At 41.1% G+C, this 13,525-nt stretch overlaps 1 protein-coding gene across 3 annotated transcripts in view; it reads left to right on the top strand.

Moving 5' to 3' along the window:
* NPNT (nephronectin) overlaps positions 1-13,525 on the top strand; it is a 133,690-nt gene that overhangs the window by 41,000 nt on the left and 79,165 nt on the right. The gene's annotated exons all lie outside the window — the stretch shown is intronic.

The raw sequence follows: 13,525 nt of genomic DNA, 5'->3' as shown, positions 1-13,525 counted from the left end.
AATTTCTAGAAATAGAAAATAATTTCCTCTGTAGTATTCAGAAGCTAATAAGGACTGGAAGGATTAAGATTTTTTAATAGAAGTAATATACAAATCTGTTTAACTTTCTGGCACCAGTTTAGTTAATAAAAAAAGTTTTCCACCGGAATACCCCTTTAACTTAGTCATCTGTCAAGGATTCCTAAGCCTTTTTTAGTACTTGGCCACTTTGGTGCAGAAAGAATCTAATGTATTAACTATAGTGGACCTATTAGTTAGAGTGCCCATGTACTTGATAGTTGTGCACTGTATTCATAGACAGTATCTTGTGCCATGTGACAGGGAACCAATATTGACAGGCATACTCAATGTTTAAACCTAGCTGATAGTGATCTTAGGCATAGGCCATTATAACGTGTTAATGATTCATGCTAGCAACGTGTACATACATAGCTTTTTAATTTTTTCACAGATATAAAAATGTTGAAATGCCTTGGTATGCCTTGTATGTAACAAATCATAGCATAGTACAAAACCTTCTAATGTGTTGTCAGAGTCTTCTGCCAAGATGGCTGGTATTTTAAGGGCCCATATAATTTTATTTATTTAAGTAAGATAAGAGTAAGATGTTTAGGTGGTCCACGTCTGTAGATCTTCAGTTTTACTACAGAGATAGTTTAACGTCAGCCACAGAAACAGCCATAAATGACTCCTTGTATGTAAAACCTTCTGGTTGATCTGCATTAACAATGTCTTTTTGTTACTGGTACATTATTTGCCATTGTATCTCAAAGCATCTTTGTGAACACCAGCTAGAGAGCACCTCATGTTTTATCGCACCCTTCTAACTAACCACTGCCTCTTTTTGTATGGCGCAGCAAGAACCACATACTATTATTCTTAAAGGGGTTATCCAGGAAAAAAACTTTTTAATATATATCCACTGGCTCCAGAAAGTTAAACAGATTTGTAAATTACTTCTATTAAAAAATCTTAATCCTTTCAGTACTTATGAGCTTCTGAAGTTAAGGTTGTTCTTTTCTGTCTAAGTTCTCTCTGATGACACCTGTCTTGGGAAACGCCCAGTTTAGAAGCAAATCGTCATAGCAAACCACTTCTAAACTGGGCGTTTCCCGAGACAGGTGTCATCAGAGAGGACTTAGACAGAAAAGAACAACCTTAACTTCAGAAGATCATTAGTACTGAAAGGATTAAGATTTTTTTAATAGAAGTAATTTACAAATCTGTTTAACTTTCTGGAGCCAGTTGATATATAGATATATATAAAAAAGTTTTTTCCTGGATAACCCCTTTAATAACTAATAGTTCAGTGATAAAGATATAATGAAGTACTAGATCTAATGCAAAGTTTTGGTACATAAAGACAATTCTCTTTCATATCTCTTTCATTGTTTTTATATAGTAAGTAATGCTTTCAAGCATTGTAATAAATCTAATACTACAGTTACTACTATAAAAGAAATCCCAAAATAAATGTATCACTGAAAAACAGAAATGTTAGGCTTTTTTGTTGTGGCCTCCTCCTATCCTGAATGAATTGTCTTCCTGGTCTAGCAAAAATCTATTTTCCTTCATTGCTTTATAGACAACTACATTGTGGTTGTGGTTTTATATCCAGAGCAGTTGTCGCCATCTTAGTCCCCTGGACTGTTACCCTTTATGTAGAATGTGTCGTGGCTGAGAACAGTATACTGCCATATTTTCATAGATGTTAGCAAAATAGGCAAGAGTTCTAGACATAAGACTAAAACAGCTGTCAAAGCGGGCATCGATAATGGTTGGATTATGTCTGCTGCAAATAGAGATGTGTAAGGTATTTGCCCTGTAAAATGTGCATTTAGAGAGACAACATTCATTGCATTCAGTCATATTACTATATCTGTCCACTGGTAATAAAAGGGGAACCAGAACAGCACTGGGAATTTTATTATTTGCCCTAAATAAATACAGCATAAAGAATGTGTGGCATACTGGTTAATAAAATAATAAAACACATGGGGTAATATGACCCACACATTCCAGTCATCTGAGGACTTCTCCTCTATAAATCCACTGCAGAGATGACAATATTGTGACCTATTTATGCCCACTTAATTTTAGGATGAGGTCAATTCATTTTTAATCGGGGGGGAGTTGAAATCCTGACCAGCAAAGGGACATGACCTTTAAAGGAGAGTCATATAAAAAGTTATGTACACGGTTTGTTGCTTTATAAACTTCTAAAGTCAGAATTCACAGGTAAACTACAGATTCATGGTATTCATAAACAATCTTTGAATCACCCATACTAACATGTTGTATAGGCTTGTAGTGTGGGTGACACAGATAACAAGGATACTTACCGATCCCTGTTTTGTGCCGTTGCCATTCCAGTTCTTTGGTATATGTAAATGACCTGCTTGTTGTACCGGGGTGATCCCAAGCTCCCCGTGCACAGTATCATCAGGTTGGCATCTTCCTATTAACACCTCCTTCTGCAGCAGAGGAGGATCAGCACAGGGGAGAAGGCATTAATTGGAAGATGCCAGCAGGACGTCACCCTGCATGGGGAGATTGGAACACCCCTGTGCACAAAGCAGGTTTTTTTTTTAGCAATATGTAACCAGCATTGCGACAGAATCGAGGCACAGAGCAGGGATCAGCACTTATCATTAAAACATTCCTGGCCAAAAAATAGTTTGCAGACCATAGATCTAACTGCAGGACATAGCACACAAGATGGAGGAGATGAAGGCTATAGCCTGCTCCTGGCTGTATGCAGCTACCACGTATCTGGACTCTTTATACTAATTAAGGATAAAAGATAAGAGGAAACACTTTCTTCTGCCAAAATCTATAGATATTTCTCTGCCAAATGAGGTTTCCCAATATACCTTTCAGTCTAGTCTATCCAAAAGAAGAATGCAGAAGCTAAGCTATATCAATGTACAAAGTACTGAAGACATTGGCCCTCATTTACTTAGAAAATCGGGTTGTAAGTCTATCTTGCTTTCTTACCCGATTGCTTTTTTCCCCTGGTATTTATTATTATGTCGCATCTTGTTTGTCGCACTGGGTTTTGTTGGTTTTGGTTTCCAACTCCTCTGAGCTGTCGGGAAAAAATCCACAACAATTCAACAAATTCGGGTTGGAAACCTTTATAAATACGTGGGAAAGCTCAGAAATGTCGGGTTACGCCCCTTTTTCGGGTTTGGGAGAATCCACATCGGGTCCGACGGGAAAAAATGTTGCATCGTATCGCAGACTGGCGCACCATGTCTGCGACATGGCGCAGACAAAGATGCGACAAAAAAACCCGACAAAACAAGTCGGGTTTAGAATAGTAAATGAGGGCCATTATATATCACTGTGATATCTCTTGTACATTGAACATTTTGGGCATTCACACTTCCTAAGAAAGTCAATTTATATTAATTGGAAAGTTTTTTTATACACCAATAAACATGTGATTCCAGTATTCAGTCAAATTGACATTGTACATCAGAGTGCTGCTCTGCACTGTAGAACTTTTGTAAGGCTTCTTTTACACTACCATCATGTCCCTGCATTTTAACAGCCATTTTTCTGCTGAAAGAGGTGATGAAAAAATAGACAAAATAACTGAACATAACGGATGCTAACAGCTGACCAATGTCTGTTATCTTAACCGGCATTCTGTCAAAATAACGGACATGTTCCTTCCGTTATCACTAGTTGTTTCATCCGTTATAGTCCATTATTTTATGTCTTTTATTTTATTTCCATGTTCTGAGCATGCGCAGTACAAATAACGGATCATAACTGATTTTCAAAATAACGGACACTAACGGATGTCAATTGTGAACATCCATCACCCATAGTTAAAATTTTAACGGCCGTTATTCCACCGTTATTTTTGACAGGACAAAGATGTGTGCATGCACCGTCTTTTGTGCCGTCAAAAATAATGTCCATTAGTCATAACGGGACATAACCGGTGCTGCATGATGGTCAAAAAATCCCATTGACATGAATGGGATTTTTGGACGGCCCTATTGGGGACTTTCAGATGGGAGTTCATGATGGGAGTTTTTGCAGGGTGGCAACGGTAGTGTGAAAGGGGCCTAAGAGTCTTCTTGGGCCCTTGGACATATGGGTGTGCTCCTTCTATATTTTCTTTCTCTGATGTAAATGTTTTAGGCTGCCCATACAGTTCAGAAATCTTGTGGCTGAAAGCTTTTTCATCAACAGCTATCTTTCCTGATCTGCAAAGATCTTCCCTTATGTTTGCAACGAAAAGTGTCAGAAGACCCCATACACACTAGATGGTTGGCCAATGCCACCAATTAATTTAATGTACGGAGGTGAACAAAATTGTTGGTACTCTTCTGTTTAAAAACAAAAAAAACACAGTGCTCCCTGAAATAACTTGAAACTGACAAAAGTAATAATGAATACAAATTTACTGCAAATTACCTGACGGAAATCAGACATTGATTTTGAATTGTGGCTCAACAAAGCCATTTAATAAAAAATAAAAAAAAGAATGAAACTATCCAAGACAAAAATGATGGCCCCGAGTCCCTTAATATTTTGTTGAACCTTTTGAGGCAGTCACTGCAGTCAAGGGAGTTCTATAACTCTCAATTGTGGACATTTTTCATTGTTTGCTTTGGTAAGCAAGTTCTGAAAGCTATTTTTTCTTGCTTTGGTTTTGCTTATGTGCCACATATTTATCATACTATCACATTGGTTGATAAATTTGGAGCACATAAGCAAAACAAAAAAAGTCGCAGCTGAGATTTTTAAAAATTTGCTCACGTACGGGAGTTTCGTACTCCAGGTCATACCTGGTGTAGAATTGTGACTTTTTGTAAGGGGTCTAGAACTTTTTTTTTCTTTTTTTTTTGCCTAAGTGCGACTTTTGCACATCATAAATTTGTGACCACTGCAATTACCGTATTTTTCACCGTATAAGACGCACTTTTTCTTCCCCAAAACTGGGGGGAAAAAGTCGGTGCGTCTTATACGGCGAATACACCCCTATCGCGGCGGTCCCTGCGGCCATCAACGGCCGGGACCCGCGGCTACTACAGGACATCACCGATCGTGGTGATGCCCTGGATTAACCCTTCAGACGCGGCGATCAAAGCTGACCGCCGCGTCTGAAGGGAAAGTGACACTAACCCGGCTGTTCAGTCGGGCTGTTCGGGACCGCCGTGATTTCACCGCAGCGGTCCCGAACAGCCCGACTGAATAGCCGGGTTAGTGCTTACAGGACACCGGGAGGAACTTACCTGCCTCCTCGGTGTCTTCTCCGTTCAGGGATCCCCTGTATGGCCGGCGCTCTCCTTCCTCGTCATCACGTCGTCGCGTACGTGCGTCGGCGTGCGTAACGACGTGATGGCGGCGACGGAGAGCGAGGATACCCGGCCGGCAGCAGAGACGTTCTGGAGCGACGGTGACAGCGATGGAGCGACATCCAGGGCAGCGGTGATTTGTCCGGAGCGGCGGGGACACGTGAGTATTACCTCCTATGCAGTGGTCTTCAATCTGCGGACCTCCAGATGTTGCAAAACTACAACTCCCAGCATGCCCGGACAGCCAACGGCTGTCCGGGCATGCTGGGAGTTGTAGTTTTGCAACATCTGGAGGTCCGCAGGTTGAAGACCACTATTGGGTTCAAAATCTTTATTTTTTTAGATTTTGCCCCTAAAAATTAGGTGCGTCTTATACGCCGGTGCGTCCTATAGGACGAAAAATACGGTAAAACTGAAATTTGCTTAGGTAAGGCTGTTTGTAACTTTTTGCTTACCCACAAAAGTCACACAATAAAGTGCTTAGGTGCACGTGCAACTTTTTGTGTGCCTGGAGTAAGAAAAATACCTTGATAAATGTTCCCCAATGAGACTTTTGCACTTGTCTCCAGGTATCTTGGTCCACTCCTCATAAGCTATTCTCCAGTTGTCTCAGGTGTGAAGGTGCCTTCCTCAGACTGCATGGATCGGAGAAGATACTTCTTGGTTGTTTTTAACTGTGTGTTTTGGGTCATTATCCTGTTGGAGGACCCAAGACCTGTGACAGAGACCAAGCTTCCTGACACTATGCAGCACAATTCGCTCCAGAGGGCCTTGATAGTTTAGAGATTACATTGTACCCTGTATTGATTCAAGATGTGCCAGATGCAGCAAAACACCCCCAAAACATAACCATGCCTCCTCAATGCCTCACAGTAGGCACATTGGGGAAGATTTATCCATGCCTTCCTGACATTTTATATGCAGAAATTTGGGCAGAAAATTTTTGTGCAGTTTTTGAGCAAACATTTTGTGCTATTTCAAAATAGACAACTTTGGCAAAAGAGACTGTGAAATGCAGTGCTTTCTTCTTGACTATGCAGTGGCCGAGATTTATTTATTGCGTCTGCAAATTTATGCCATCTCTGCCTTGCCTTAGAAAAAATGACATCCCACAGCAAGTTCTGAGGTGATTTTTCATTTGTGCAAAATGCATCAAAGTCTTTTTGATAAATTTGGCGCACATAAGCCAAAAACAGCAAAATAAAAAGGCTGTAAAGGGGCTGGACACAGATGCATATTGATAAATCTCCCCCAGTGTTCTTAGCTTTGTAAAAATTTGCATTTTTGTGACTGTGAACAAAAAAGTGATGCGACTTCCCAAAAAGTATTGACTCATCTGTCTTAAAGGGGTACTCCACCCCTAGACATCTTATCCCTTATCCAAAGCATAGGGGATAAGATGTCCGATCGCGGGGGTCCTGCCGCTGGGGACTCCCGCGATCTCCCTGCTGCACCTGGCATTCGTTTAGAGCGTCGGGTGCATTGCTGGAGGCTCACAAAATCACGGACACACCCGCTCTGACATCACAGCCACGCCCCCTCAATGCAAGCCTATGGTAGGGGGCATGACTGATGTCACGCCCCCTCCCATAGACTTGCATTGATTGGCCGTGACGTCATGAGTGGGGTGTGACCGTGACGTCATGAGCTTCCGCCATCAGATGTCTGGGGTGCCGCAGCCGAGATCGCGGGGATCCCCAGCGTTAGGACCCCCGCGATCAGACAAAGGATAGGGGATAAGATGTCTAAGGGGTGGAGTAACCCTTTAAAAGGAGTTGGCCATGATACCTGTAGACAAGTGCAGAAGTCTCATTGAGAGTTACAGAAATCCCTTGATCACAGTGACTGCCTCAAAAGGTTGTGCAATGTTGGATTTTCATCAGGCAAGTTTCAGTAAATTTGTGTTTATTATTACTTGCCAGTTTCAAGTTATTTCAGGGAACATTGTGTTTTTTTACCAACACTATTGTCCTCGTCTGTATATGGATGGTTTTAGATACATAATCTGATAGTCTTGTAGCTATGGTTACATTGCCTAACAATTACAGTCTTCTCTGTTTATGTACAGTTTAAATGTGCTTTTTAGGCCCATAGCACATAAATGTATGTAAATATAGGTTTAGTTAATTTCCTATAGGGGATTGTCACCTAGGTAGATCTACCTAGTTTTCCATTGATAAAAAAAAAAGCTATCTCTACCATTTTATCACCAAGAAAAAAGCATGACTAAGAAAGAGCTTCAATAATTTAGAAAAGCAATGCGTGATGTCAGCGGCCACACTCACAGAAGTCAGGAAGAAAGACAGCTGCCGGCACTTCTTAAATCTTCGTTTTTATTGCAGGTACTGTATATTAAAACAGGATACATATAACAAAAGATAAAATCCATATAGTAGGAAACGGTCGACAGCCTGAAACTGGTCAACCATGCTGTTTCCTACCATATGGATTTTATCTTTTGTTATATGTATCCTGTTTTAATATACCTGCAATAAAGAAATAAGGATTTTAGGAGTGCAGGCATCTGTCTTTCTTCAATAATTTAGGTCTATCCAGAAATACTGGTCATTTTTCAGAGACAGAAAGCCTATTACTAGAGAAGGAGATGGTCAAGGCAATGATAACCATAAAGTAATGGAAAGCAGAAGCACCTAAAATTCCAGGCCGCAGAGCTTGGTAAGACAAAATGTCCTGGCCCATCAAACAGTTTAATCCACAGAATGCAGAAACTTGCAGCACTTATACAAGTGAATTAACAGATTCTGAATACATGTGCATTATTTTGACAGACAGCTCCCTCCTTCTTAAACCAGTACATTGTAGCTGTCGGGCTCAGCATTTGTATGCTATGACCGTAAGTTTTCTGCAATGCTGCATTTAAAGAATAAACAATTTTAATCCATCCGCTCAGTAAGTAGGCAGGGGGCAGAGCCACAGAGCCATCTAATCACGCTGCCTCCACCCTCCTTCCAGCCACTCAGACTTGATTGACACCCTGAGGTGGGGTTTCATGAAGTTCCCAGCCTAAGTAGCTAGGAGGCGGGCAGGGTAAGGTAGGTACCTTAAGAGATGTAAGGTAACTTAAAGGAGTACTCCAGTCCAGGGGATATGTTCCTGATCGCTGGGGGATCTCCTGCATGGCACCCCCCGCTTTGTGCGGATGTGACTGTCCACACGCTCCCTTCCTTGATACTAACGGGGTGCCAGGCAGGAGATTGCGTGGGGTCCCAGCAATGGGAACACTGACACTACCACACCCCCCACCTCTCGCGGTCAGACACTTATCCCCTAACCTTTGGATATGGATTAAGTGTTCCTGCACTGGAGTACTCCTTTAAATTAGCAAAGGGTTTTCAAGTGAATAACAACTTATTCCCTATCCACAGATTAGTGGATAAATGTTTGATTGTGGGGGGGCTTACCATGGGGACCCCCTGATATCTCCTGAATGGGTCCTAGGCTATCTGAGAGGAGTGCATGCTGCAGATGGCACACGCTCCATGCATTTCTATGGAAGTACTGGAGATGCCTGAGAACAGCACTTCTGTCTCTTTGGCACACCCATAGAAATGAATTGAGTGCATGCCATGTGCAGCATATGCTTTTCACAGAGAGCCATGGACCCGTGGATAAGTTGTCTTTTACTGGACAACCCCTTTAAAGCATATCTGTCATTTCAGGTGACTTTTTTAGAATAAGCTGCCCTGTGTTTGTACACGAGGATCAGGCCACTATTCCTGGCAATTATATAACTTGTACATGACCTTGTTAGCAGCTTTATGCTCTGCAGGCCTTATCTCTAGTTTACAGTTCTCCCAGAGTTGTTGGCTGGAGCACCAAATCAGATACCAGGACCCATCTATAGACAACTGTTTGGAGGTTCTGGCCCCTGTCTGTATAAATCATGATGCCGGTTGGCTTGTTACTGACAAGGAGCAAGAACCCCCACAACAGGATTGTTCCTCTTTCTTTTGGAGGAGGTTCACCTAAATAGGTAAGATTAGAGAGACAAATGTCTTTCTTCTGGAGGAGAACTCATTTGCATATCTGTTACTCATAGCACTCTGCATACATTTTTTTAAAATAATATTTTAATGCACTCTTTTCTTGTGGAAGACCTCAGCTGGGGTTGAAACATTGTACTTGTACATGTAAATAAACAGGAGGAACTTTTAGTAAGAGTGAAATTGTTCTTGCCAACATACTCAGACATGCGTTCATATATTTTAGAATATGTCACTGTGAATAATAAACAAAAGTAACATTTATCATGTGCGGGGTTATAATAGAGGTTTCTAGTAATGCATATTGTACTTTTGGACACGCAAAAAATGATGCAAAAAATGATGCAGCAAAAATATCTTTGGTTTGGGCATGATGACTAATCCATGCTGTGTGTTATTCAAGGCACCAATAGTGTAAGCCTGCTGAAAGCACGGTCACATGTCACACAGCGTAGGCCAAGGCATCATAGTCACCCTACAGTACAGAAGACGTGTAGGACCTAGGTTGCTGCATGCTGCTGTTGGCTTTTCACAACTGCTTCTCCATGTAATGTTATTACATTGCTTGTGCTGCTGTATTGAAATGCATTCTTTATACCATGCACCTTTTTATTCACAGGCATTTTCACTCTTTCCCTCTCAGTGGTACTTTACTAAATCAATGGCATAGCACTGCTTGCAGCACTGCTAGTTCTGTCGGCACAATAAAATTATAAAGTACTGTGCTATATTTGCTCCTCTGCTATCATATCAAGTGTTTGTCTCCTGGCAGCAAGTTGTAATTGATGTGTTCTAAGGAAAAAAGGTCCTGTGTTTGGATAGCCTGTCGACTATTTTAGAAATGGTCATAGTTATGTACATCAGAAGGTTTGGTCATTTGCCAAAAACTGTCTTCTGATGGTGTGAGAACTGAGGATCTATGACGTGTATAGTACATTCCCAGGTCAATGTGGAGCACTCAGAGTCTATTTCATTCTGCAAAATGGACTGTTATATATGGATGTTCTGCCCACCCAAGAATGTGAGTTGTTCACTTATGAGGAACAGATTTTGAACACCACAAGAATTGTTTTATATACTACAATTATTGATATTGATACGTGTAATAAACACATTTCATTATTTATCATTTTTATATGTATTTTAATGCTTTTGTATAAAAAGTTCTGTGCATAACTTTCTGTGGCCATGCTGGTCTGGGACTATAGAAGGAGGACACAATTTAGGTATACAGCTTTATTTACACAAGTCTTACAAACAGATCAGACTACGATTGTATCCAAATTAACATATGCACTCTTATAGGATAAATACACATACACAGTAACTGTCCTCCTAGTCAAATGACCATATTACACGGCCCCAGCTGCCCTGTAAATGAGTGTCCATCTCATAGTGCTCATATACAAAGCCTATCAGATGGATGATTGGTGCGGCCCTTTGTGGTCCCCCGCACATCCCCTACCTATACAGGCAGATGTGTGGCAGACGGACAATGGGGGGGTCAACTTTTCCTCAGCTCAGGTTTTGATAACTCTTCCCCAATGTTTTTATTTTTGAGATTCATTCTAAAAAGAGCTTGGCCGCAGGCATACTTGAAGAGCTTCTATACTGTGTAGATGTTATTGTTCTAATGACAAAATGACTTTAATGGTTTTTATGAATTAACCTTAGAAATTGCATGTTTATATGTTAATGGTCTAGCAATGAACAGAGCAGCAGTAAAACACAGTGCTAATGTTATGGAGTAGGGTCAATCTCATTGCATTTGGTTATAAACATCATCTCAAATAAAAAGCAACTCACATTTGAAAGGATTTATTTATAGAATAATTACATCCCATATTGAAAATTCAATAAAATCTTGAAAGACTTATGATGGTATATATATATATATATATATATATATATATATCTTGCTTGGTCGAATAGCTTTTTAAATTATGCAACTCTGCTCATCAGAAAATTGACCTCATGAAATCGTTTAGTGTGAACAGTGCCAAAGTTATTATTAGAAAAGTGCAAGGGTTAATTTTCTGGAAAAAAAAAGTTAAATTACTTATTGAGCCTCTGCCACATCTTAGGAAAGTCTTTTACCACTGTTTAATATATATGTCATTGAATAGTGAACTGTTTGATTCAGTCATTTCCAGTCTGGGCTAGGAGCTTATCCTTACTGCAGTTACTAAAGTGAGAAAGGGAAGGAACAAACTGTTTGCGCCCAAGAGGAACTCATATTGCAGTTTAGAAATGGTTCGGAAGACAACTTTCAGTGCATATACCAGCTTGCATGCAAGAATTGGTTTTAAGTCACATTTGTTAAAGTGGGTTTAAAGGGGTATTCGGAAACATTAACAATGGTAACTTTCCCTGGTCAGCTGATATAACCGAGGGGAAAGTACTGTGGGACTAGTAAGTGTAGTGGAGCTGCCATTGAGTAGCTACCCAAATGACTTAAGAGACATCTGATTCCAGCCAAGGGCCACATATTAAAGAATAGATGGTTTCAAGCAAGCCACCAGCTATATATCAATTTTACTAGAACTTATAAGGCCTTTCACAAACAGTTGTCAGGTACATTACTTTTTTTATTAGATACACATGTTTAAATAATGTAAAAAGAAGAAGCATTTATCAGAAAAAAATGTCATCACCAGGATCTCTCCCAGAAGGAGGCTTTAGTGCTGAAATGCATGTGGCACCAAACTAAGTGCAGGTGCTCAACCCCCAAATGCAGTTGTGCATTTATGCTGGGGGAGCAGATCCTGCCCTTGTGGTCATTTGCTAAGGACAATCCCCAGCATAAAAATGCATACAATGGGGGATGCCTGCAGCGGACTACAAGTGCCACAATAGGATCCTACACCAGATAGACGGTGTGGATGTGTAACAATTAGAATAATACAGAAATTTAGGTGCACTACTGTGGTAGATGTAAACAATGACATTGGCTACCCCTTAAGACTGATGTTAAAATTGAGGCATTAGCCAGTATATCCTTGGATGAAGGACATACCTGAGCCTGCACACCAACGCCAAGGTTTCTCAAGTGGCACAGGACCTAACACTAACCTACCTGTGCAAAACCAGGGGCCAGTGGGCAATTACGGCATCATTAGGACGACTCACAGTGTCCTCCCAGGTTACCTCCAGTGTGGCTGGGCACACATACAATGGGAGGAGGGAGGCAGACTATAAGCCCCACCCAAGTTGGCTGATATAGTTGCTGGCCTCACAGGTTCACCTGGAGGGAACCTGGGATAAGGCTGTGAGTCGGCCTAATGCTACTGTAATTGCCCACTGGCCCCTGGTTTTCCTTATCACGCACAGGTAGGTTAGTGTTAGGTCCTATGCTACTTGAGAAACCTTGGCGTTGGTGTGCGGGCTCAGGTATGTCCTTCATATAAGGATATACTGGCTAATGTCTCAATTTTAACATCCATGTTGAGGGTTAGCCAATGTCATTGTTTACATCTACCACAGTAGTGCACGTAAATTCCTGTATTATTCACATGGATATACCCTGTATTATCTGCTGTTTTATCTTGAGAATGTGTCTATATAGCACTATTCCACTTAAAGAGTACCTGTCACAAAACTAAACTTTCAATATATTGTTCCTTATTTAATTATAAGGCACTTTGCTATTTACTTGCTCATTAAAATCCTTTATATGTTTTTAATGTGATTGAAAGAATGGCCTCTATGTTCTGTTCCCTGCCGCAAGTGTAGCAGTTAGTTTGGGCTCCTCCCGGCATGGCAGGAGCCCAAACTTAGGAAGTGGGTGCGGGGCATGGCGAGGCACAACTCTCGCAGGCTTCAGTGACATTGCACCTGCTGGAGTGTGCCAACTTTCTCCTGCCGGGAGCTCACACAATGTAAGCAAGGGGAAAGGTATGCTATAGAGCTTTTTAAAGCTTTTTTTTTACGGGCAGGAGGGGTGTTAGGAGTAGTTAGGGAATATAATCTGAGTTAGTTTAGATAATATGGTTCAATGCCCCAGCGGTACTCCGCTGCCCCAGTGTTCGGAACACGAGGGGCGTGGCCGTAACGTCATGACACTCGCCGCCCGCACCCAGCGTTCTAAATGAACACCGGGTGCTGCACAGAGATTTTTGGATAGGAGATAAGAAGTCTAGGGGCAGAGTAACCCTTTAAATGTGCATTGTACAGCACTTTATCTTTAGTATTTATGAACTTATA

The sequence above is a fragment of the Hyla sarda genome, chromosome 1, assembly GCF_029499605.1.
Source record: "Hyla sarda isolate aHylSar1 chromosome 1, aHylSar1.hap1, whole genome shotgun sequence".
NCBI lineage: Eukaryota > Metazoa > Chordata > Amphibia > Anura > Hylidae > Hyla > Hyla sarda.
Note: the sequence above shows the minus strand (reverse complement) of the source record. Positions and strands in the feature narration are given on the sequence as shown.